The sequence below is a fragment of the Notolabrus celidotus genome, chromosome 18 (genome assembly GCF_009762535.1).
Source record: "Notolabrus celidotus isolate fNotCel1 chromosome 18, fNotCel1.pri, whole genome shotgun sequence".
NCBI lineage: Eukaryota > Metazoa > Chordata > Actinopteri > Labriformes > Labridae > Notolabrus > Notolabrus celidotus.
Window position 1 is genome coordinate 24,955,030 of NC_048289.1, and position 22,098 is coordinate 24,977,127.

Sequence of the window (22,098 nt, forward strand, 5' to 3'; positions counted from 1 at the left end):
GACTTGCATCACACACTGTTTGAACACTTAAAGATGCCAACAAGTGTTCTACTTAAATTTGAAGTACCAATCTAGGTAGTTGAGCAGTGATATAGCTAAATAAAAGGGTTCCTGTGACATTCAGACTTACCAAATCAAGCAATAATCAAGAAACACGTTATTTCCTGCATCAACCATGTCTCCATTATGTACATATCCTCAGTTAAATCACACATGTGCTTGATTTGGTCACATTAACAAATACAGACAGTTAAGACAGGACTTTAACTTACACTTGGCATCCTTCCTCCTGGCTGTCAGCAGGAAATCTTTGATTTCTTCAATCTTGCGAGGCTGCAAACACCAACCGAGCTTGAATTATTATCTGGTCATACATTACAACAAGTCACACTGAGGATGAGTTTATAGTGATGTTAGGGGACCGGTGGAACTGATGTTTCTGTTCAAAAGCAAAACCCAGCACTAGGTCCATCATTATTCTTGCAAGACTGTGATGCATAACGAGCACAGCAGCCTGAGATGCTTGGACGTCTTGCTGTCAGTAAACACATGCCTGTAGAGTCAAGGTGGACAGATCAAGCTAGGAGTAGTAGCTCAAAGTCACTCACATTCAAATAACATTCACTACCTGGGGTTTAGCTTCAAAGACATCTTCTCACACGTCAAAGTTAATATCTGTTTGAACTACAAGGCAGCTGAACATGTCTTTCAAACAAGCTGTGGCAGCTGGGCCCAAGTGAATGGCACAATGCTAATGCTAACAACTGAAGCTAATCACTCAAAAACACGTCTGCTGTTTGCTAAACCACCACACAACATGCATTTAACACTACAGCACATGTATAAAAACGACACTGAACACATGAAGGGTTGCACATTTGTCTGGTAGAGTGTTTTTAATAGAAGAATGATCCTTACCATGATGCCGTGTCAGCGGACAGAGCGCTAAGGAAGAGCAGAGAAAGATGGAGTCAGTTTATCGGTTTTAATCACGAGAAAAACATGTTGGAAAGCAAATGGTCAGCCTATAATACAGCTCTATATGTAAGCATGTATACTTTATGGTCTTAGTGTTGTAATTAGACGTGGAAAAGAGGATGGATGAGGATTAAATCTGTATTTTTGTTAGCGTGTAAATGTGGGACTCACTCAGTCTGCCGGAGAGGGGATGAAAGGGGCGGGACTTCCGGTTGGAAATTCATTTATACAGAGCTACGGCAAGCAGAGCGGGACATTTTTAAGAGAGAAAAGCGTATGACGTTTTTTACAGGTGAAAGTCTTTTACGCTAAATGTCTGCTAAATTAGAAACTCTGTACGCCGTTTAAAAACAAATGGATGAATGTATTTACAATTTTTTTTTCTCATGTAAAGAAAAACAGTGTACAGAATATGAAACTTACTGCATCGTGGAATCCCTTCATTGAATCCGTGCAATTCTGGTGCACACCTGTTGTCAATTTGCAAAGAGGTCGACTGATTACCTGTGTATTGAGCAAGTTGTGGGGTTACTGAGCAAGCTGAATGCTACGAGTTTGCAGACATGGAGGGAAAATAAACTGACAAGTGGGACAAGGTGAAGCAAAATGACAAGGCCAGAGGAAGAAACAAACTTTGTGGACTATTAATGACACAGATGGATGTGATGCAGTGGATGTGCAATGATCAATTCCGGTGGACTGGGTTCAAACCACAGCTGCTGGCTGAAGACATCAACAGTAAGTGGTTTTATATATTTTATTCAACATGCTTGTCTGGTTATTAGGCGAAGGCCTAATTATAACCTGAAAGTTCTTTCTTTCTTTCTTTCTTTCTTTCTTTCTTTCTTTCTTTCTTTCTTTGCACTACTCACCACTGCACTATTATCATATATTATTTTTAGCCTATACATATTAGTCATGCCTATTTGTTATTCTTTTGTGTTTATAGTTGATGTTATTATTATATTTTTATTTTATGCCTTATTCTTATACCTTTGTCCAAAGAGAGCACAGTTTACCAAAGACAAATTCCTTGTGTGTTCAAGCATACCTGGCCAATAAAGCTGATTCTTTCTTTCTTCTTTCCTTCTTTCCTTTTTTCTTTCTTTCCTCCTTTCTTTCTTTCTTTCCTTTTTTCTTTCTTTCCTACTTTCTTTCCTCCTTTCTTTCTTTCTTTCTTTCTCTCTTTCTTTCTTTCTTTCTTTCTTTCTTTCTTTCTTTCTTTCTTTCCTCCTTTCTTTCTTTCTTTCTTTCTTTCTTTCTTTCTTTCTTTCTTTCTTTCTTTCATCCTTTCCTCCTTTCTTGGTTTTGTTTGCTCTTTTTTCCTGTTATTGTTTTCTCTGTCTTTTCAAAGTATATTCTTTCCTTTGTTTTCTTTCTTTCTTTCTTCTTTCTTTCTTTCTTTGCACTACTCACCACTGCACTATTATCATATATTATTTTTAGCCTCTACATATTAGTCATGCCTATTTGTATTCTTTTGTGTTTATAGTTGATGTTATTATTATATTTTTATTTTATGCCTTATTCTTATACCTTTGTCCAAAGAGAGCACAGTTTACCAAAGACAAATTACTTGTTGTGTTTCAAGCATACCTGGCCAATAAAGCTGATTCTTTATTTCTTTCTTTCTTCTTTCTTTCTTTCTTTCTTTCTTTCCTCCTTTCCTCTTTTCCTCCTTTCTTTCTTTCTTCTTCTTTCCTCCTTTCTTTTCTTTTCTTTCTTTCTCTCTTTCTTCTTTCTTTCTTTCTTTCTTTCTTTCTTTCTTTTCTTCTTTCTTTCCTCCTTTCTTTCTTTCTTTCTTTCTTCTTTCTTTCTTTCTTTCTTCATCCTTTCCTCCTTCTTGGTTTTGTTTGCTCTTTTTTCCTGTTATTGTCTTTTCATCCTGTCTTTTCACAGTATATTCTTTCTTTGTTTTCTTTCTTTCTTTCTTTCTCTTCTTCTTTCTTTGCACTACTCACCACCTGCACTATTATCATATATATTTTTAGCCTATACATATTAGTCATGCCTATTTGTTATTCTTTTGTGTTTATAGTTGATGTTATTATTATATTTTTATTTTATGCCTTATTCTTATACCTTTGTCCAAAGAGAGCACAGTTTACCAAAGACAAATTCCTTGTGTGTTCAAGCATACCTGGCCAATAAAGCTGATTCTTTCTTTCTTTCTTTCTTTCTTTCTTTCGTTCCTTCTTCCTTTCTTCTTTCCTTCTTTCCTTTTTTCTTTCTTTCCTCCTTTCTTTCTTTCTTTCTTTCTTTCCTCCTTTCTTTCTTTCTTTCTTTCTCTCTTTCTTTCTTTCTTTCTTTCTTTCTTTCTTTCCTCCTTTCTTTCTTTCTTTCTTTCTTTCTTTCATCCTTTCCTCCTTTCTTGGTTTTGTTTGCTCTTTTTTCCTGTTATTGTTTTCTCTGTCTTTTCAAAGTATATTCTTTCCTTTGTTTTCTTTCTTTCTTTCTTTCTTTCTTTCTTTCTTTGCACTACTCACCACTGCACTATTATCATATATTATTTTTAGCCTATACATATTAGTCATGCCTATTTGTTATTCTTTTGTGTTTATAGTTGATGTTGTTATTATATTTTTATTTTATGCCTTTATTCTTATGCCTTTGTCCAAAGAGAGCACAGTTTACCAAAGACAAATTCCTTGTGTGTTCAAGCATACCTGGCCAATAAAGCTGATTCTTTCTTTCTTTCTTTCTTTCTTTTTCTTTCTTTCTTTCTTTCCTCCTTTCTTTCTTTCTTTCTTTCTTTCTTTCTTTCTTTCATCCTTTCCTCCTTTCTTTCTTTCATCCTTTCCTCCTTTCTTGGTTTTGTTGCTCTTTTTTCCTGTTATTGTTTTCTCTGTCTTTTCAAAGTATATTCTTTCCATCGCTTTCTTTCTTTCTTTCTTTCTTTCTTTCTTTCTTTCTTTGCACTACTCACCACTGCACTATTATCATATATTATTTTTAGCCTGTACATATTAGTCATGACTATTTTTTATTCTTTTGTATTTATAGTTGATGTTATTGTTATTATTATTATTATATTTATATATTTATGCCTTATTCTTATGCCTTTGTACAAAGAGAGCACAGTTTACCAAAGACAAATTCCTTGTGTGTTCAAGCACACCTAGCCAATAAAGCTGATTCTTTCTTTCTTTCTTTCTTTTTTTCTTTCTTTCTTTCTTTCTTTCTACCTAAGTAAATTGCCTTTTTGGAGCCTTCAACATGCCCCAAAAAAAATTTCATTATTTTGGTGGTTCCGTGCAAATAGACCCAAAAATGGCTCAATAGCGCCACCTTCCTTCCGGCACCACACCTCCTTAACACAGTTCAACCTAAATGCATTACATTTTTTCCCCATATCTTATCAGGCCAAGACCTACAAAAACAAGCGGTATTCACTCTCAGAACATGTTTTTAACAAGCTTGTGTTCACAACTCTTTCTATAATGAACTGTGATGAACAATGCTTCAGAACATAATTAAGTCTCAGTTTCAGCCTAGGCCTTATAAGTGCATCACAGCAACACCTGCTGCACATCAGGCGGTGGCCTACATCAGGCGGTGGCGCACATCAGGCAGTGCTTGTGCGAGGGCCCGCTCATATCTGCTTGTGGTTTTAGTTTGTCTCTGTGTTGCAGACCGCTGTGTCTGCTTTGTTTCTGTACTGGTGGCAGGCCAAGTATTGGTAGCACACTTTTTATGGGTTATGTGGATGGATGAAGTTTCTGATTGTGAGTAGAATATGAAGTTTTGTCCCTTTTATTGGCATCCAAGAAAAGTCTGATAATTAATTTAGCTTCTATATATTAATTTTGCTTCCATTCCTTTTTTTTATCTGACTGAGATTTGTGCAGTGTGCTTGAAAAATTAATGGCGCAGACCATGATTCTTACATATCCATTCACCTCTATACAATTAAATATCTTGTCTATCTTATATTACATCTGTTGGTGGTGCTTGTGCATTTGTTGCCCTGTATGTCAGCTTCAAATATGATCACAACTTTGACCATGTGAACATGTTTTGATTATTGATACCCTGTGTCACAACCTGCATGTTTTGCCTCTATATGTCAACTACTTAATACACTTCCAAGGGGTTAAGTTTGCCCTAAGCTGAAGTGGAAGAGCTTGTTCAGTTCCCTATCCAAACAGACTTACGTCCTGAATGAGGGCTTTATTTAGGGTGTACTTCTCCAGACAATGACGGAAGTGAAGCTGATCTCTTCCAGCCTTTCTACTCGTTAATTAGTGTAATTACCTGTCACAGCATGTTGTGGCTTCACCTCCCAGATGTGCTAACACACGGCACAGATGGGGCTGTCTGAGACATAATCAGACCTGTCTGTATTTCTTCATAAGGAGCCTTTATTTGCTTTGACATCTTTTTAACTTCCGTCTCAGAAAAGTTTAATGGTGGCCTTATCTCACAGTGGACAAGCATTATTGCTCTAATGTAGCAGATGTTGTTTCATGTTTCAGAGCTAGCTTGGGCCCATCCCATTGTTTCAAGACCTTCTCCACACAAAATCAAGGCTCATTTAGAGTGTTGCATCACTGCGAGGGTTTTAAAAGTCAAGAAGAGAACAGCTGATCTGACATGAAGACTCATTCAGAAATGTTTCCTTTCATAAATGAGCTTTTTCTGATATAGAAATATTTTTACAGAAATGAAGGTGAGGATAAAAAGAGGCAGCAGTTTTTAATTAAACACTTTTCAGTTTTAAATTAATGATGATGTTTACTCAGAAGGTATTGATGTCTAAAGGCTGATTTATACTTCTGCATCGCCCCTACGCAGCAGGGGCTGACGCGGACATGAGCCCCACATACTTGTGCGTCGATGTGTCTGTGTCGCGCAGCAATTCTCCTCCGATACGCCTGAGGGCAGTGCGGTCTCTCTGATAGCCAGTCGCCTGCTTCCGGTCCTGCAACGATCTCTGTTTACTTTTCCACATCAATTCAGATTGTGTTCTGTTAATCTACAGCTGATACGTGTTGCTGTTTATCATACAGACATGATTACATGAAGAATAGAGAGGAGGAGATGAAATACACGGCCGATGTGTGGCCGATGTGCGGCCGATGTCCGGGATCCCGGAAGTGCTGTGAATGCGGGTAAGACAAAGCCGTCGAGCGGACCAATCACAGAGCTTGCGGTCCGCGTCGGCTCTACGCGTAGTTACATTTTGGAGGAGGTGCACGTCAGCTACGTGCGTAGGCCTCTGCGTAGGTACGGGAGCTACGCGGACCTACGGCGTAGGCTACGCCGTCGATTCGACGCAGAAGTATAAATCAGCCTTAACTGTCTTTACATCTATACATGTATATATCTGTCTATCACATTGTCCTTGAAATTTGTAATAATTTTATCAGTAATGGTTTACCAGATGTCTGGATAAATGGGATTTTAACAGGTCGGATTGTAGCATGGAGGCTGAGTCACATTAACTAGAGCTCGTTAACAGCATGAGTCTGATTGGTTAATACCCCATAACAACGGTGTGTTATCTACAGCTCTGGAAAAAAATTAAGAGACCACTGCACATTTTTCTGAAATCAGCATCTCTACATGTATGACAGCCATTCCATTCCAGTGTATGTTGAATTCCAACACAAGCACACCTCATTCTACTTAATGAGGTACTGATTAGGTGATCACCTGAAACAAATCTTAATTAATGAGGAAAAGTATAAAAACCACTGCTGAGGTCATCACTATTCTCTTGCAATAGGACCAGCTGGATGGCAAAAACAGTGCTAGTAGTACCTCTAAAGTAATTGGAATCAAAAAAGAACTATTTACCATGCCAAAAGAGTTGAAAAGAAAAGTTTTGACTGAGGAAAAGAAGGGTTCAATGCTGGCTTTACTGGCAGAGGGATACAGTGAGCGTCAGGTTGCTTCCATCCTTAAAATTTCTAAGATGGCTGTTCATAAGAACAAGGTCAAGCAGCAGACATTGGGGACAACAAAGCTACAGACCGGCAGAGGGCGAAAACGACTCTCCACTGACCGGGATGACCGTCAACTCATTCGAATGTCACTCAACAACCGTAGGATGACATCAAGTGACCTACAAAAAGAATGGCAAATGGCAGCTGGGGTGTAGTGCATGGCAAGAACGGTTCGAAACAGGCTCCTAGGGGCAGGGCTCAAGTCGTGTAAAGCAAGAAAAAAGCCCTTCATCAATGAGAAGCAGAGGAGAGCCAGGCTGGGGTTTGCATAAGACCATAAGGATTGGACCATAGAGAACTGGAGTAAGGTCATCTTCTCTGATGAGTCCAATTTTCAGCTTTGCCCAACACCTGGTCGTCTAATGGTTAGACGGAGACCTGGGGAGGCCTACAAGCCACAGTGTCTCGCACCCACTGTGAAATTTGGAGGAGGATCGGTGATGATCTGGGGGTGCTTCAGCAAGGCTTGAATCGGGCAGATGCGTCTTTGCAAAGGACGTCTGAATCAAGCCACCTACAAGGTTATCCTGGAAGAAAACTTGCTTCCTTCTGCTCTGAAAATGTTCCCCAACTCCTGAGGATTGTTTTTTCCAGCAGGACAATGCTCCATGCCACACAGCTAGGTTCAATCAAGGTGTGGATGAAGGACCACCAGATCAAGACCCTGTCATGACTGGCCCAATCTCCAGACCTGAACCCCATTGAAAACCTTTGGAATGTGATCAAGAGGAAGATGGATGGTCATAAACCATCAAACAAAGCTGAGCTGCTTGAATTGTTGCACCAGGAGTGGCATAAAGTCACCCAACAGCAATGTGAAAGACTGGTGGAGAGCATGCAAAGACGCATGAAAGCTGTGATTAAAAATCAGGGTTATTCCACCAAATATTGATTTCTGAACTCTTCCTTAGTTAAAACATTAGTATTGTGTTGTTTAAAAATGAATATGAACTTGTTTTCTTTGCATTATTTGACGTCTGAAATTGTTATTTTGACCATCTGTCATTTTCTGCAAATAAATGCTCTAAATGACAATATTTTTATTTAGAATTTGGGAGAAATGTTGTCAGTAGTTTATAGAATAAAACAAAAATGTTCATTTTACTCTTTGCAGTGGTCTCTTAATTTTTTCCAGAGCTGTATATATATTAAGTGTTGCAGGAACAACCTCAATCCATCCAAGTGGTGTCTGCAGCTGGGATTGAACCCCAAACTTTCCGATTAATAGACCACCCACTTGACCTCCCACTTGACCACTGAGCCACAAAAAAGTTGTGCAAAAGGAGCAGATGTGGCTCAGTAGTCAAGTGGGTCGTCTCTTAATCGGAAAGTTTGGGGTTCAATCCCAGCTTCCAAAACCACTTGGATGGAATGAGGTTGTCCCTGCAACACTTGGTTGTCATGATATAACACCGTTGTTATGGGGTATTAACCAATCAGACTTATTTAACACAGCTGTTAACGAGCTCTAGTTAATGTGACTCAGCCTCGATGCTACAATCCGACCTGTTGAAATCCCATTTATCCAGACATCTGATGTAACAGTGAAACCAGAGAGGCTTTAAACCCAGAGGCTCTCCGTCTTATCTTCAGGATTGCTTGGCTGTGTGTTTTACTTCGATTTCTCCACCCCTCACTACCTGTAAATTATGGTTCCTCAAACAGCTTAAAAGATTTGCCTGGGACACCTCTGAGACTGCACACAGCACAAAGATATACCTGCTGACTTATGAGTTCAATTATCTTTTTACAGTGGAGACAGATAAATCCAGGGGGAGCCTGAATAATAGGACTTTAAGTATATAAATGGTTCACGCTGAAGAAAATCTCATCTATTATCCCCTGAAACTGACAAAAATAATTCAACAACAGCACAAGAAAGTTAATGGGACTCTGCTGCTGTAGCTGTAAATTTATGCTCAGTAGCTTTGCTGTACATTTGTTTTTCTTTATGCAATTTTAAAAGATGTATTGCACATATAATCTTACGTAGAAGAAGAAGCGGTTGTAGCTCAGAAAATGACGATCCCCTCCCTGATTGATTCTAGTATTTATAGATGTTTCTCCAAGAAGAGCCTTCATTATTAATCTGAAGTCTATTTCAGTTTTCAAGTTCCAAAAGAGACGATCTCTGTCAATAATTCACACCAGGAGCACCGCCGCGTGAGTCCAGCATATTTGGTCGTTAAATTTTGAGTGACACCGCGGTCCACACCCTGGCACGGCATTAATTCCTAAAGACGGGAAACAGCAGATCATTCGTTTTTAATTAACCTCGCGTCCACCTGTCCGCCCGCGTCCACAGGACAGCCACCCCAAGATACTCAATCAGCGCTCCAGCCATCGGACACGTTTCACTCCGGATTTTAAATATTCAACGGTGTCATGTCAATCAGAGGGAGAGATGGAGGCTGTTTCTTTTCAGCAATGGGATCAAGATTTCACATGAAACACCGGCTGAATAAATCATGAGTGTATCTATTTTTTATTTTGGTCATTCCCTTTTAGTTTGTGTGCTTGTTTACTCTCTCTGACAAGTTTCCTCTTAATTACAGGGGCGAGGATGAACTGCTTATTTCTGCTTGGTTTCATTACTCTTTGCTGTAAACAAGTTTATACCCTTTTTTTTTTTTAAGATGAGGTAGAACTAACTCTAGTGTGGAGCTTAAACCACACATCATGCAACTCAAATCCACATAGCTGATTCTTTGCTGTAGTTCAACTTAAAACTGAAACTAATATTGAAACCTCTTAATGACCTACAAAGTTGAATAAGATCATCAACATAATGATGGATTATCTCTAACCTACTGGCAGGGGGTCAGTGCCAGTTGTTTGGATGAACTGCACGCTACTTTTATTTCCCATCACTGTGTCCTGTATATGAGAAGGTTGGTTGGCCCTCTCTTGAGCAAAGGAGGAACAAACACTGTATTTTGTATATTTTTAAAGCACTGGTTGGAAAGCTCCCCACCTACATCACAGACTTGTTGGAACGGAATTTTGGACGGATTGGCTCATTTTGAAAGTCCCCCGAGTTAACACTGAACTGGGTCGATCAGCATTTTCCATTGATGCCCCTAAATCATGGAACACCCACCAACAGACTTTAAAGCTGACATCCATTCCCTCTTTTGCAGAGTTTAAGACCTTGATCTCAGACCACTGTGTCTCAAATTGTATCTGTTTTTAATTAATTTATTATTTTGTGAATGATAGTGTGTTTGTTTGTTGTTTCTAATGTGCCTGTGATCTCAAAAAGACATTGGAAATGAGGGAAACCTCAATGTCTTTTCGAGAATAAATAAAGGTTTTGAATTGAATTTGGGCAAAGACTTCTAATGAGTGATACATTTCAGAGTTAAACTAAGCAAGGGGAGTGTTTTTTTTCCCCACAGATACAGGACAAAATTAGCAAAGAGATGAGAGGTACCTTTTTTGTCCAGAGGGGGTGCCAAACTCAACATAAACTGAAAGTTCCTCACAGGAGCTTTAATGATCAGAAATCTAACCCCCCATTTATACAGGGAGCATGTGCGCTGTGTTCCGTCAGCGCCTCTGGTTGGCTCTGTTGGATGGCACGCACTCTGCATCATAGGACGCGTGTTTGGAGCTCAGTGCAGCCAGGATCAGCTGGGTCCAGTTTAGAGAAAACAACATGGTGGTTGAATTACTGCTCATTTGGATACTATTCCATTGTGCTTTAATCATTGATAATGTGCTGCAAAACTATAGTTTCTTTTTTGCAGGTTTAGATGAGTTCACCATTATTAATTCTGCTCTATTTTGCTGTCCTGTTATCATCTTAAAGTCCTGATGTAGTCTACATGGAACACAGATATGTGGCTGTATGTTGCTTAAATCCATAACCGATGAGTATTTTTGATTGATACAATCTTTTAAACAGCCTGGAGCCAGTATTTGGTGTTTTATTTTGAAATTGAGCAGATGTTGCATGCGATCCTCGTGCCTGACTTACTGTCCAGGTCAATCTCTTCTGTGCAGATTGATGCCTGCTGGGTGCAGGCTCCGTCGTAAATAGACTCAACGTGTATCTCTGGCAACGATCCCTGTGTGAACATGAGCATTGACTTTAATGGGAATGTAGCGGCTGTGTGCGGCGCAGGCGGTGCAGTGCATCCTGTATAATTAGGGTGTTAGAAATAGCACAACAAATTTTTGCACATCACAACAACATCCTTCATGTCTCTCTTAGCTTTCAATGGGTGAGAAGGGGCGTGGTACATCCTTAGTAGATTGCCAGCCAATCAAAGAGCTGATAAATGAAAGCCCTTTTCACTGTATTTACACTCCTGTAACGTCTCGCCTTCAATATGAAAGAGGTGTTACAGAGGAGATACGGGATCACAGTGAACCAACTGTGTTAGCAGAGCACAAGCAGGGCAGTGTGTGTGTGTGTGTGTGTGTGTGCTTGTCTGATTCTGTGTGTACTTGAAGTTCCCAACATAATGCAACATGAAATCACACACTGAAACACATTTAACATGCTGTCACGGGATCAATATGAAAGTGCAAAGGTGTGAAGACAGCGGAGTTGTTACTCACTACTACAGGCATTTCAGAGTGGAGGTCAGGTTAGGTGAACTAGATAAAGACAGGTCAGTATTGATTATTCAGTGTGATCAGAAACAAAGAGCATAAGTGATATTCACCATAACCATGATGCAGTGTCATGTTAGGTCTTTTATGAGGGTTGTATTTTGTGTATTTTTCCATATCAGTGTGAATTAATTGCTTAATTAAGTCTGTTTAGTGTATAAATGTAAAAGTCATAAAGTGCTGTCTTTTAAATATCACATTATTTAATTCTAAGAATTATTTTACACATTTCTTTGGTTGATTGTAACACAGTAAACATGGAGAAGATGAGCTCAGCCTCTTATATCACAACAAATGACCATGATCCGTTTAACTAAATCTCCTCTGCCCCCGGATCATCTTTTTATTCCATTTGCTTACAAAGCAACAAACATGATCCTCTGAGCTGCAGCCTGATGTTTAATATTATTTTTTGACTATTGTAGTTCCTCCATGCCGCCACTAGAGGGCAGCGAGGACCTGCAGAAGAGGAAGTGAGCTGTGTTTCATCCTCAGTGAGACAATGGGAGACGCTGTGTATCAAGGAATGGACTCCACTGTATCAACAGTGCTTCATTATTTAGAGAGGGAGTGATAGCAGGACTGTATGTTATTTATTTTACATTTTTAATTAATACAACTTTAAGGGACTTACTCCTCAAAATCCTCTGTGACAGATTTTTACCCCACAACTCCAGTTTTTGATCAATTTCTAAATCAAGATGTGATTTTATTTCAGAAATCCATAGAAATATGGACCATCCTCTTTTTTTTTGTAGATTTATTTTCTCACAAATTACTATTTCTACTCAGAAATGATGGATTCAATATGCCTGCCTGGGGCACCTCTTAATTTATTTACACAGAAGAGTTCTTTTCGTGTTGATTCATTCTTTATAAAACTTGTTTAAAGACATGTTTTTTTGGACACACCTGATATTAAAAAACAAGCACCTCCAAAACTACATCCACTCCTCTTTGTGTAAGGTAATAATTGGAATACATCTGCACCCTCAGGCTGGGGGGTGGTCGACTTTGTAACAGTGCACTGGCTTATTAAAGAGGCAAAGTGGTGCAAAAGTAAAGACCGATCTCAGCTCAGAGATCCTTTTTAACTGTAACAGACACGTAAAGCGTGCATGATGGAACCTGAGGAGCTCCGGCGAGTAATGATACACATCATTCCTGCCTGCAGGCCTGTGTGGTCGACAGCAGCAGCAGCAGCAGCAGCAGCTCTACCTGAACACTAATGAGCGATGCTGCTGCAGCTTCTGTTATTAATCTCAGTGTGATCTATGGATGTGAAGCGACAGAAGATTACCTGAAATACTTTATTCAACCATTATTATTGGATTCACCTCGGTTGTGAGGTGTGTAGAAAGTTTTCAATGCACGTCTAGCTTGAATACTTGAAATGGGGATAGGAAAGATTGACTGTACCGATAAAGTTTCACTGCAGGAAATAACCAACAGTTACAGTGAAGAATGAAATGTACCTAAAAGTTAATGTGAAGCTCAAATTCATTGGATTTCCCGTTATTGTGGATTGCTTTGCAGGTTTAAAATGAAAGCGTATAAGGAATGCACTGCAAAAAATGAGATGAACTATCACTAAGAAGAAGGTAAGAGCTGTCGTTGATCATTCAGATGAAATGAAAAGACTTAAAATTTCATATGAAAGAAAATTCATTTGATTTACTCTGGCTGTAAAGTGTGGAAGTTTTAAAGGCAAGTCTATAAATGCACTGTAAAATGCAAAGAGTTACAGTAACTGTTCTATAGAGTTATCACAGGAAAACTAAAACTATCAACAGTTAATGTGGGATGGACTGAAAAGGAGTAAAAGTTTGTGTGACAAAAAATGTTGGGAGGTTTTTCAAATAAAGTCTGGCTTGAATTCACTGCAAAAAATACATTTTCAGATTAATTGTAGTTGCTATTTTCTCATGATGAATAAGTGTTACAAAGTTCTTACACAGCTTCTACTACTCATCTCATCGCTATCACCTCTCTCTCTTACTCCCCTCTATCTGTCTTTCCAGACCCAACTCAGTCGAGGCATGATGGCTGTCTAACATGAGTCTGGTTCTGCCTGAGGTTTCTGCCTGTTAAAAGGAAGTTTTTCCTCGCCACTGTAACTAGCTAAATACTGCAATATGCAATGCTCATGATGGATTAAGGTGGGGTCAGACTGAGTCTTACCCTGTCTTGAAGTTGGGTCTCTGTTCATAATTTGACATAGAGTGGTCTAGACCTCCTATGTTTGTAAAAGCGTCTTGAGATAACGTTTGTTGTGATTTGGCGCTATACAAATAAAGATTGATTGATTTGATTGATTGATTGAGTTCAAAACTAATTTTAGGTTTAATTGGGGTGCAACTGGCCTAGCAGTCTATGCATGCGCCCCATATACAGAGGCATACCATAGCCCTTGTCGCAGAGGTCTTCTGTTCCACCCTCGACCATTTGCTGCATGTCCTCCCCCACCCTCTACTCACCACACTTCCTGTCTCTCTTCAGCTGTCCTATCCATTAAAGGCCAAAATGCCCAAAAATAATGTTTAAAAAAATCCCTAATCTTTAATTAGTTAAAATGCATTATGGGGCACTGCTGGCCTAGCAGTCTAAGTGCCCAAAATACAGAGGGCTATAGTCCTCGTCCCAAGGGTCGCCGGTTCGACTTCTGGGCATGACCATGTCCTGCATGTCTTCGCCAATCTCTGCTCCCCACATTTCTTGTCTCTCTTCTGCTGTCCTATAAAGGCTAAAAAGCCCCAAAACATAACTTAAGGACCTACACACTTAGGACCTACACCATAGACTGTATAAATAATGGACGTAGTATCTGTGACATCACCCATCTGTTGCTGAAGTGCTTTTTTTTTTGAGGCCATTCGTCGGTGGGAGCCATATTGCTGCGACGAAGAGGCTGGCTTTGAGCCTCCTAGTCAGCAGCCACAGTGCTCCTGCCTGTCAATCAAGTCAGCTGTGCCTCTCATTGGAAGGCTCACTATCTCAATATCTTCAAGTTGCTGCGTTCTAAAAAAATTTGCCCCCCCTCACAGTGTGTGCCGATCGAGAAATGAGCTATCCGGACTACACTGGTCTTTTGTACCAGGCTGTAAACATTTTTATTTCTGCTGTAAAGATCGTCTTTCTTGAATTGGTGTGCATGTGGTTTCCGATACTTCTGGAGCCAGCCTCAAGCGGATTCTCGATGAACTGCAGTTTTTAACGCTTCTGCATTGGACTCATATTTTTAGACCAGAGGTTGCCAAATGACCCACACACATTGTTTCAATGTAGGTCTAGCATTAATGTGTTGTATAATACAATCTGTAAGATTAACTGTATGCGAATGTTTGTTCTCATAGCAGGAATATGCAGCTTCAATGTGATGAAATAAAAAGGCAAGGAGTTTGTTGAAGTTGAAAACAGTTGAATAGACTTTACTTGTGAAGGTCAAAGAAGGTTTTAAAAGCTTGAATGCACTCTAAAAAACAGTTCTTCATATTAATTGTGTTTTAATTATTGTTTTTACAGCATGAATTGAGGGTGGACATGCAGTATGATAAAATAAAAGTCATGAAAGATGATGCAAATTTAAAACAAATCGCATGTATCATAGCTTGTATGCATGTCAAGGATAAATGCACTGTAAAAATGTGATCTGTAAAGTATCAAATACATTTTACTGCAGGAACTTTATCACAGTTATTTTGGAATTAAAGGGTCTAAGAATTAATTTGACATCAAAGGTTATTACACTCATTGCTTGTAAAGTAAATGGAAGGTTTTGAATTCAAGATGAGCATGACTGCACTGTAAAAATGTAATCTGTCATATTGACTGTATTTAAAAAGTTGTTGTATGGGGCGCTGGTGGCCTAGCGGTCTAAGCGGCCCACATATAGAGGCTATAGTCCTCGTCGCAGGGGTTGCCGGTTCGATTCCCGGCTGGTCAACCATTTCCTGCATGTCTTCCCCCGCTCTCTGCTCCCCACATTTCCTGTCTCTCTTCACTATCCTATCAAATAAAAAGGCAAAAAACCCCAAAAATATAACTTAAAAAAAAAAAAAAGTTGTTGTATTCCTCTTCAGGGTGGTACAGTCTGTAAAATTTAAGGATGACATAAACAAGCTCAAAAGTTAATCTGGAATGTAAACGCCCGTGTCATTGAAGTTGTGTTCAAGTGCGCCGGTCATTAGAAATGCAAGACGAGAGTACTTCAGAATCCTCTCTGCCGCACTGCTTACTTAATCTCCCTGATTATTGATCACATTGATTGGTCAAGTATTGATCCCTTTTCCCTGAAGCCTTATCAGACGCAAGTTTTAAGTACATCTGCAGATGAGGGGAGATTATTAGAGAGTCTGAGGGTTTTACGCTGACAGAATCTCAATATGAATGTGCCGAAGAAGCAACAAACTGCTCAGAAAGTTAACTACAGAGTCCCAATTTTTCACATCCAAGACCACACACTGGTTTTGTGAATCACTGGATGAGAATTAGGTTGGCATTTTGTCGTGACTTTTGCAACTTTCAGTTACAAAAGCAGGAACGGGTGCTCCAAAGGAGAGGAGAATAGCTTGCTCTGCAGGTCAAAGAGTTGGCCTGCAGTTCTGCTGCATTCAGAGCTCAGGTCAGAGTTACAGTAACAATGAAACACATGATCATGACATACCTTGGAGGTTGCAGAGGATGTTATATGGGATAAAAACGAACCCCCTTTTTTGCCACAATTGAAGGACACTCTGTTAAAGGAAAATCCATGTTTCCGTCAGTCCCTCTTGACACCCCTCAGGCCATTTCCACTTTCCCCCTCCTTCGAGGCCTCAGGGCTGAGACCTTGTGGGGGTGGATGGATGTCATATTGAAGACTGAATATTGGACTGAAGACCGAAAGACAAGAATTAAGTTTTTATTATTTTGAGCAGAGGAAAGGTTGAAAGAGCAAGGACGAGGTTATGAAACAAGTGCATTGTGTTAACCTTAAAGACACAATGAATACATTTTTTTGGCTTTTGAAACATTTAAAGGTATTCTGAGTGCGGACGTTTTGGTCTGTAGTTTAACTTTTTATTGTCTCAGTCTCAGGCAAAGAGATCTCAGGGGTTTATTTCAGGAGAATCAGAACCAAAATTTGACAATATCGCTGACTTGCCTGAGTAATGTCTAATCCGTAACATCTGTTTTGAGCCTTTTTGGTGTTGCTTTGGTAAAAAAAAAATGGTATGAAAATCTATTATTTCAGAAACAGCAGCTGGGGGCAATTTCCCAGAGTTTTACAAGTTAAGAGTTCTTTATTTTTTTGGAGAAGAGTAGTTTGAATATTTGTTCACATAATGTATGAACAAAGCACCAGGAGAATAACAAGATGACTTAAGCTGACTCATAATTTCTCACATTCTTCTTCATTGTATACATTTTTAAACATGTTTGTCTTTGCAAACCCATTCCAGGGAATTGCTTTTTGATATTTTATGATTACAATGTACACAGTTTCACACTTCAAACCTTGGATAACTGATTCAATATCACTAATGGAAAGTCAGAAGAGCAATAACCAATAGAATACATAATACATATATATATATTTGTTGTAAGATATGCTTATTTATTATTTATTTTTACCCCTTTAATTTAATTGCTAATAACTTTTTAATAATTTATATTTTATAGGCTCTTGTTTGCTTTATTCTCTTTTGCACTGTCTACTTTGCTGCTGTGACACTTAAATCTCCCCGTATGTGGGATGAATAAAGGACTATCTTATCTTATCTTAATAATATGCCATTTTTGAGAAACATGCCAACAGTTATATGGACCAACCAATATATCTGGTGTGCCGATACTGATGTTCAACCAATACATTGGTGAGTCCCTACTGATAACATCAAATGGACATATGACATTGTCTTATTATGGTCCATTGTTTTGTTGCCTTCCTTCTTCATACAAATTTCAATAACTAGACTTTAGTATCGTCCGATACAAGCTAGATAAAAAACTATTGGTGAGAAAAACTCTGATTACTGACATTTCCCTTGCTTCAACTAACAACACACTCTTCTTTCGTTCCTTGCAAATGTTGTTTGTTAGCATCATATGATAATTTACCTGTACCTCTGTGTGTTTTTGTTGGGCTAATATTTTATGGAATCATATGGATGCTTCGACAGGCATACTCACTGATACCCAATTAGTTTAACCCTTAAAGACCTAGACCTTATTTTGGGGGCGCCAGACTCTCCTGAATTTATTTTGAATATGTTGAATGAGACAGATGTGGTATCAATGGAAAGCTGAGAATGTCAGCTGTGACGGAGTTTTTAAAGCTTGTTGATTGGATTAGCGTTTCAAAAGTTATCAAAAATTTAAGAACAAGCAGCCGCCGCCGTCTGTCTTTGTCTTTGAAGTTTAAAGGCTGATACCAATAAACTCTAATATCAATCCAAGGCCCGAAAATTGAAAACAAACAATAACTATATCACGGCAGATTTTTCTTTGTTGATAATAATCTTTGGTTTAATGAGAGCTTGTTGTATTTGACAGCTACTCCTGTATAGGTATCAGTACAGATATCGGTATTGGTATCGGTACTAACACCATTATCAGTATTTGCTTCCCTTTTTGCCTAAAGTTGGGTATAGATTGGATACCACTAGCAGTTTTCCTCCCAACAAATCTATCAAGTGACAATAACAAACCAAAGTAATGTTATGCTAGCATAGTGTAATGTTAGGTCCAGCTAGCAAGACATCAGCAACCACTGTTTTTGCCAATATTATGTATACTGGATGTATTTCTTGCACCAGCTTTGGACAGTTACTCATCAGCAGGAATGTAAACGTTTGTATTGGAATCAGCATTGGAAAGGAAAAAATGTATTGATTATGCATGTGGCTTAACAAAATGATTAAACGTCTTTGCTGTCGCTAATTGGCCCCAAAATTACCAGTTGGTTTAACAAGATATTTTATTATTGATGGCCAAAATACCAGTCATATGTTGTCTAAGTTATAGGACAGCCACCAACCTCTGTATGCCATAGTGCTCTTCTACCTGGATGCAGCTTTTTTTTTTAAATGTATGTAATATGAAACGTATGTAAGATGTGACTTTTAAACCATTGCACTCATCTCCTTCCTTTCACTTCTTACCTTGTGTTTTTTTACTTAAACGGGTTAATTAGTCCACTTTCAACTGAGTATTGTATGCTGCATATAATAAACTCCCCAGGCAACAAGTTCCTCGCTTCGTCACAGTAACATGTTGTTCCAGCAGTCTTATTTTGGCTCCGGTCTGACTGTACATCTAAGGCCGGTACATCATGACTAGCTCTGACTGTCCTCTGGACCGCGTCTAAGACCTACAACACATGCCATTCAGTGCCTGTACAACCATCAATTTTCACTTGCCCCCCCCTCCAGCCAGTCAGCACTCACACATACTCCTACACACACCTGCCAGCCTGCAGTGCCAGGATGTCTATCCCCCCATATGCCCTCAGTCACGTTGCCCTTGCCTGCCCCACTCTGCACCCACAGTGTCAGTTTTGGCTGACAGCAGGCCGGCATTAGCCAGCTAACAAATTCCTGGCTTCTGTTTGCTCAGCACGGGCAGAGCTGTCGGCAGTACGCTGTGCCGATGCTCACCTCTTAGCATCAGAGCAGCTTACACATGCAGTCATTAGGCTGACAAATTTCACGGGTTTGACGAATGGTGTTTTCTGCCAAAGATTCAGCCTGGGCACACGTGTGAAACTTGAATTAGTCTGTAATTGTACAATAAGAGGTTCCATTGTAGCTTCAAAGCCAGGGCATGTAACTGCTGTAGCCTCCTCAGAATGTAACTACATTTAGTGGCAACCTCAGGTGTTAAGAAAAAAAGCTGATGTGGAAGTGCAAAAAATTCCTCGGAGGTCCTAAGGCCAATAAATCCCCATGAGGTCTCATGTTGAAGGTCTATTTTCACAGCAGGCATGTACTTGCTGACGACCTGCTTCAGAAATGGGTTTGGCTTTGGTGATTTTTTTTTTACAAACTCATCCGTTTTGACCACATCAAGACTAAGAGTTGTGCATACATTTGCATAATTAAGGGCATGGGGATTTTATTGAGAGGTGGCTGCATTGTGGATGAAGGTTGGGCAAGATACCTAACCCCAAAACTGCTCCCAGTTACTGTGCTAGTGGTGTGTAAATTGGATTAGTTAACACTGATACGTTTCTTACATAGAACATCACATTCAAACATGAATGAGTGAATGTGGCATGTAATGTAAGAGCACTTTGAGTGGCCATGAGATGGAGGAAGATGCTGACTGTCGTTGTGTTTGATTCTTGTGAGGACAGGTTAAATCGTTGTTTGTGTTTGTGTTCCTTATGTTTGATTCTAATTTTTATTCAGGCTTTTGGCCATTGAGTTCTTGTGCTTTGTTTCTATGTATGTCCTGCTGTCTATCAAGCACTTTGTAAACCATTGTTTTTAAAAGGTGCTATATAAATAAAGGTTTTATTATATTATTAAATACAGTCCATTTACTTTACAAATTAGCAATTTTTAATTGTATGGCTACAGAATCTGTGTTTTCATCAAATCTAAAGGCTTTGGATCCTACTTCTATAAATTTGGTTTCCCAGTGTCTACTCAGAAGCCTACCCACAAAGCCTGACGTGCCCCTCCTCAAAAATGTAACTATGCATTGAAACAATGCACACCACAGGCCTTGTGATTGGTCCACTTGGTATTATCCATAGACTGTATAAATAATGGACATAGTAGCCATGACATCACCCATCTGTTCCTGAGTGCTGTTTTGAAGCCAATCATCAGCGGGAGACATATTGGAAGTACTGAACTCAACCAGGTATAGTGTGACGTAAAGAGGCGGGGTTTGAGCCTCCTAGCCAACAGCTATGTGTTCCTGCCTGTCAATCAAGTCAGTCATGTCCTTATTTGGGCAAAAACTCGTAATCTTAATATCTTCTGAACCATTGCGTTAGAAAAAAATCCCCCCCCGTACAGTGTGTGCCGAAAGCTGTTTTTTGAACCAGGCTGTAAACATGTTTATTAATGCTGCAAAGATCATCTTCTTTAAATTGGTGTGTAAGTGGTTCCCGGTGTTTCCGCAGCCAGCCTCAAGTGGATTCTCAATGAATTGCAGTTTATAACACTTCCCCATTGGCTTCATATTTTTGAGACTGGAGGTGGCCGCTTGGCATCATCGTATTTCTGGAATTGCTGTGCTCCTCGGACGTTTCCTCTCTTTTCTTCTTTTCTATAACTGCAGTATGAATAGCTGCTGCTCAACATTTATCAGCTCGACTTCTACATAATACACTCGGACAATACGCTTGGAGTCGCCACAGTTTCCTGTGCACAAACAAGGAGAGAATGTTGCGTGACCTTGAAACTGGCTATGTCTAGCAGAGAAATCACACTGCTGACCCAGCCTTTTAGGTTGAGCATTGCAGAGCGATGCGGACAAAACACAATGCAGAAGTATGTAGTGCTTAGAAGGCGGCGGCTGCCACAGCATAGGTACGGTATAGAGTTAACTCAGAGGTGACACCAGGCTTTGAGAAAGGGAACAAAATCAATCCAATAGAGCTTTTGATACACTGGATTGTAGTCCACAGCATGACCCTTCCAATAACACAACTTCACAGTGCCTTTCATTGAGCCTTCCCTACCTGCTAATCTTTACATCTTGCTAACGCCACATCTGGAGTGAGCAAGTATACCCAGTCCGTGATTATACAACATCACATGGTTACTTTCTCAAACTTTACAGAGCTTCCTTCAGAGCTGCATTACACTTTGTATGAGATCTATTGCAGGCAGAGTATAAAACCTCTTGTGCTGAATAAACTTGCTGACAGGATGTAATGGATGAAGTACCTTTCAACATCTACCTTCATTATCATTAAGATCTCACCTATTATACTTTTTCACACCCCTGGGAGAAATCCACTCAAGTACCTGTGAACTGCAATTGTACCAAAAATGTACAGTTGCTATGACTACTACTGTATACACATGACCCTTTGCAGCACATACACTCCTCCCTCTCAATTTGTTCCTTTCCTTTTTGTTTGAATACTTGAAACTGGCGTCTCTGCGACATTGGTTAGATTTCGTTAAACACTTGATTCCATATCATATCATTAACATTGGATCATTACTTCCTCTAATACCATGTACCTTCCAGCTGCTCTTTGTCAGTGGTAATTAGGTGATGATCTGTAGAAAAAGATATTAAGATGAATTCTGAGGGCAGTGGCTGCTATCAAAGAAGGAGAAACGTCCGTCTTTGACTTTTCTGATTGTGTTAGAGATCTGCCGCAGGGCACTCTGGGAAGACGGGTCCAAGAATCTATTTCCAAACGCTGAAAACAGTTCACCAGGTCTTGATATTCTTTACTTCTAAAGAATATTGCTGCTTCATTCTATTGCTTTATGAAGCCATATTGAAATCTCTCACTTTCCACCCACCCCTACCACATCGTTGAATATTTATCCCACTCCCCGCCACAATACTGTCATGCTTAGATGAGATATTTATGATC

At 39.5% G+C, this 22,098-nt stretch overlaps 1 long non-coding RNA gene across 3 annotated transcripts; it reads right to left on the reverse strand.

Annotated features, from left to right (window-relative positions):
* Positions 1 to 918: 918 nt before the first annotated feature.
* On the reverse strand, positions 919 to 21,518 carry LOC117829762. 3 transcript variants are annotated; one of them, XR_004634683.1, is made up of 5 exons: positions 21,468 to 21,518; positions 16,210 to 16,417; positions 1,402 to 1,482; positions 1,150 to 1,212; positions 919 to 945 (listed from the first exon to the last, which is right to left on the reverse strand). It is a non-coding gene; the product is annotated as an uncharacterized LOC117829762 (long non-coding RNA). The 3 variants fall into 3 exon arrangements; XR_004634684.1 differs by lacking the exon at positions 16,210 to 16,417 and having other exon boundaries at positions 21,468 to 21,503; XR_004634682.1 differs by lacking the exons at positions 16,210 to 16,417; positions 21,468 to 21,518 and having other exon boundaries at positions 1,402 to 1,717.
* Between the last annotated feature and the right edge of the window lie 580 nt (positions 21,519 to 22,098).